We start from the raw sequence: 5,662 nt of genomic DNA on the forward strand, positions 1-5,662 counted from the left end.
AAGAGGACTTCCTACCATATTCTAGGATTAGACATCCTATGCAAAAAGAATGATTTTCATCATATTCATGAGAAATATTTTTTTATAATTATGCATAATTAATTGATTATGAGAAAAGAGTAAATTTTGGTAAATTTATTTTTATACAAAAAGAGGAATTTCCATGATATTTGAGATCCAAGTAATTAAATGGTAAAAGATGAATTTTTCGGTAAATTTATTTTATGCAAAAAGAGAAATTTTCATGATATTTAAAATCCAAGTAATTAAATGATAAAAGAGGATTTTTTGGTAAATTTATTTTATGCAAAAAGAGAAATTTCCATGATAATTGATATCCAAGTAATTAAATGGTAAGAGAGGAATTTTTGGCATAATCGAAATTCTGAGTATTTTTTAAAAGTGGAATTTTGAGTATTATTATTTTTATTGAGAAATATGGGTAAAATTGATTTTTGTAAATCTCATGAATCTTTTATTTTTTAAAAAAAGAAGAATATTGAATATATCTTACTTGAGAAATTTGAGAAAGAATATAAAAATATCCATTGAGAAAACTTAGATAATTCTTATTTAGAAAAACAGAATCTAGAATCCCTAGAAGAATCGAGGATCTAATGAGTAAACGAAAGTTTAGAATTAGTTCTCATTATTAATAAAGCTTAAGGAATGAAAATACAATATGTAAATGGATGTGATGGAATATAAATGGATGCGATGTGATTAGATGAGATGTGAATGTGATGTGATAAGATGTGAATGTGATGTAAGGAGATGTGAGTGGATGTGATGAGATCTGATGCAATGCAAATGGATGTGGATATGAATGTGATAATATGTGAATGTAATGTGAGGAGACGTGAGTGGATGTGATGAGATGTTATGCGATGTAAATGGATGTGGATGTGAATGTGATAAGATGAGAATGTGATGTGAGGAGATGTGAGTGGATGTGATGAGATGTAAATGGATGTGATGAGATGTGATGCGATGTAAATGGATGTGGATGTGAATGTGATGAGATATGGTGATATGTGAATGGGTGTGATGTAATGTAAATAGATGAGAATGAGATGTGAAGTGATAGACGTGCATGTGAATGAATGGATGGATGTGGATAGATGTGAATGTGAATGAATGGATAGATGTGGATAGATGTGAATGTGAATGAATGGATGGATGTGGATGAATGGATGTGATGAGATATGGATAGATGTGGATGGAATGAATGAGATGTGATGTGGATAGATATGGACGTGATGTAATGTGGATGGAATGAATGAGATGTGATGTGGACGTGATGTAATATGGATGGAATGTATGTGATGTGATGTGATGTGGATGCAATGAATCTGATGGATGTGAATGGATTCGATGAGATGCGAATGGATGTGAATGTGATGTGATGATATCCAAATGGATACGATGAGATGTAAATGGATGTGAATGTGATATAATGATATTTGAATGGATGTGATGTAATGTGAATGGATGGATGAGATGTAAGGTAGATGAATGTGGATCTAGGTAGATGTGAATGGATGAGATGTGATGTGATGTGATGTGGATCTAGGTAGATGTGAATGGATGAGATGTGATGTGATGGGATGTGGATCCAGGTAGATGTAAATGGATGAGATGTGATGTGAATGGATGTGATGTGGATATGGGTAGATCTGACTAGATGAGATGTGATGAGGATGGATGTGACGTGATGTGATGATGATCTGAATAGATGTAATTGGATGTGATGAGATGTGATGTGGATGAATGTGATGTGATGTGGATAGATGTGATGAGATGTAATATGATATGATTGGATGAGAATGGATGTGGATAGATGTGATGAGATGTAATATAATATGATTGGATAAGAATGGATGAAGGATGATGGGAATAGATATGACTGGATGTGGAATAAGCAAAGTGAATTGATTTAGAAGAATGTGGAATAACGAGAAATGGTGTGGAACAATGTGGAAAGATGAGAGTTCGTTAGAAACTGTATTTAGGACCTGTTTTTAAATGATTGTTTTACATCAAGAATGTTGGGGAAGAATTTTGACCATCTTGTGAATGAGGTTGTGGAGACCTAAGTGATAAAGTTCCAACAGCTGATGGAGAGTCAACAGAGGACGTCTCGCGTAGCAAGGTCGTCCGAGGTCTTGACCAACCTCGGTTTGATTTAAATGGTGAGCTTCCGGTACGGTGGATGAGGGACCAAGGAAGCGGCCTATAAGTGAAGCATTAGGTGACCTACGAAGGAGCCTAGAGGGTGCTGACTATACGGTGCTCGAGCTCTGGGTCACCGCGAAGATACCCATGCGTGCATTGAGGAAGAAAATGGAACAAGAAGTTAGAGTTGTTTTCTAAACTCAGGCATGGATCTGGTTGATTGGCCTTGCTGGTCCTCAATGGATGAGTCCATGGCTCTTTTATATGGATCTATTGGTTGATCTTGCAGATCTTCAACGAAGCATCCATCTGGATTTTCTTATGTGATTATATTGCTAGGTACTATGAGAGCTAGGAACTATTGAAAAGGCCCCTGAGTGAATAGATGGTGAGCGTTCAGGTTGCCAAATTACACTGATGAAGGAATGATTGTAAATTAGAATTCAAGCTAAATATTTCAGAGGATTATGATCAGTGATACTATGGTTTCATTAAAGGATTGTTTTAAATACAGCTGAATCTGTAAAACAGGCAATTTCATTAAAAGATTGTTTTAAAGACAGTTGAATCTGTAAAACAGGCAATTTCATATTGGGTGTGAGCGGTGTGACTATCTTGAAGTTTTCTTGAAGCCCCCAGCTAGGGGGCATGGGAACTCTTTTTCCTGGTACCCCGGACAAAACATAACCAAATTTCTAAATGGATCCTATCACTACAGTGGTGGGGCGGTTGGCTAACCCATGGGATTTGATGGGGTTAGGCTAGACTGATGGATCCCTAAAATGTGACTCAATTGTGTTATGTTATGATAAATGAGTAAATCCCCGGATAGTCTTTGTTCTATGGAAAAGAATCAACGGTTGTGCCTCTTGATGAGGAAAAAAGCGTTAGACTCTATGATCCAAGTGCAAGTCTCTTCCTTGATCTGACCATATGACTTACGGGTTCGGTCGGACCAGTTTGGTTAGTTAAGGTTCTTGACTACGTTAGAATAAAAATATCCTACAAGAATTGCCCGTGCTTTCTGGGCGAGGGAAGATTTTTCGGGAACCGAGGGATTAGTCTCTTGTCCGGATATCCATGGGCGAGGCCCCGAGTGAGAGGCTCTGCCCTATGCAAGAAGAAGTGCTACTTCTGCTGCTCGCACCCCCGAATTTGTTACGCGGAGGGGGCATGGATCTTTCAAATCTACTCTTCGAGACCTTTCCAATGATATATATGGATGATGGAAAATTTTGCATATTCAAGAAGTCCCCAAATTCGGTGATGATGTGGCATGTTATGTGCCTTGTCATCATCTCACCAAATTTGGGGACTTCTTGAATATGGGAAATTGTCTATCATGCTGTATATCATAGGAACGATCTCGAAGAGTATATTCCAAATGTCCAAACTCTGATCACTTTTGAATTGATTTGCAAAAAAATCACCCATGAGCCCATTTTTGTAGAGAGAGAATGTGTACAAATCCTTAAAGGGCCCAATTTGAGTCCAAATTTTCCCTAATGTGGGACAACAAAATTGATGTGATAGGGTTGATGCATAAATGTATAGAGATGTGATGGTCTATATATTTAGTAAACAAGTTGAATAAGGAGGAGATGATATAGATGACTCAGGCCTTGTAGATAGCTATTACTTCACTCCTACTCTTGGGAGAGAAACCTTCACTCATACTTGGCTTTGCCTAACTAATTGGTTTATCTACTTTCAGGGAATCACAGGGCTGAAGCTGAAGACTAAGCCAGTTAAGTTTGGACCAAAGACCAAAAGATGGTACAAGAAAGTGAAGCAGATGGATTACACATTTGTAGCCTTTATATTTAAAACCATTGAAGCCATGATTGAATCATGCATTTAGCTCGGATATCAAATCTCATGGAAAAAGTCTTCTTTTGTATTTGAGGATAATAGATGGTCTCTGATTTGCAATCTATTAAATAGGGTCTGAATGAAGAGTAAGCTGATGTAAGGATGTTAAGTTCTAAAGCTTTTTGGTAAATAAATATATATATATTGGTCACAAAAAAAGAGCTATAGAAAGAGAGAGAAAAGCTCAAGAGAGAGAGTAAAGAGTATTGTATGAATTAATATGGATTTGATTAATTCCAAATATATACCTTTGTAGGCTAGTAGCCTTATCCCATTCAAAAACACACACCACTAGACACATGCCAAACTTATCCTATCCACTCTACGAGAGAGAGTGTCCACACACTATTAATGCGTGCATGCACTCGCCCAGCCACCCACACACACACACACACAAAGAAGCTCCGAATTGCTAACGCACATGTGTATATTATGTATGTATGTGTACACACACAGATATATATACACACATATGTATAGATGTATATATATGTGCACACACACACACATATGTATACACACAAAGGTGTAGATGTATGTATATACATACATAAATATATATATTATCAGGACCTTAAGACACTTGGAGAATGAAACTCTAATTTCTCATCAACACAAAAATTAGAGCATAGCATATACTTGTATAAATTGAAAACATAAACCTCAATAAAACATATAAAACAATAGAGTAGAGGTCACCATCGACGCAAGATTGGGTTGAGTCTCCCTTGGGCAGAGTGTGACCCTTGTACCACTCTTCCATATTTATATGTATTAGAAAAAGCGCTTGCTTTTCAAAAATATAATTCTAAAAATAAAGCAGAAGTAAGTGCTATTGAGTTTATGAGCGTGCAAGCTCTACAAAAATATAGGAAGTATTAATAAAAAGTCTTGGGCCTACCTACATCCAAAATAATAATAGTCAATGCACACACCTGATTAAACACATTAATCCTAGTAAATGATACAAATAAAAGCCGCATCAAAATTAAAATAATCAGTATTCGGAAGAGGTTATGTCTAACATACACACACACACACACACACACACACACACACACACACATTACACACACATACATACATACATATATACATACATACATATACATCTATATATACTCTATATATATATTTGTGTGTGTGTGTGTCTCTGCTTGTGTCTAAAGAGTTTAGTATTATTTAAATAGTTAAATATTGTGGTTACAAACAAAGATGAAAGAAGATCTGCACAACATCAAGACAACTTCAAGACGATGGTTCAAGACAGCTTGTAGAAGCAAGTTGTAATTGTAGTCGAGGAAGGCATGCAATGCCATCTAGGTTTGTGTGGAGTTTGTGTGGATGGTTTACCTGAAAAATGGTACATGGATGGAGATGAGGAGAGACATTTAGGAGACCAAGTAGCCAAATCCATGCCAAGATAAAGTGGGGTTTTTAATCAAGCATTCACGAGACTAGGCAATTATGGATTCATCTCTCACTAAACCAAATCTTAGGATATTGAGCTTTTCAAATAGTCAAAGGTACTCAAAGACACAAGGATGTGGATTGCAAAAAACCTAACCTCGAGAAGCCTATAGAATTAGTGAAAGCTCGAGCAGCTCGCAAAGGA

The sequence above is a fragment of the Cibotium barometz genome, chromosome 62, assembly GCF_041138505.1.
Source record: "Cibotium barometz isolate CiBa-2024 chromosome 62, ASM4113850v1, whole genome shotgun sequence".
NCBI classification, from domain to species: Eukaryota; Viridiplantae; Streptophyta; class Polypodiopsida; order Cyatheales; family Cibotiaceae; genus Cibotium; species Cibotium barometz.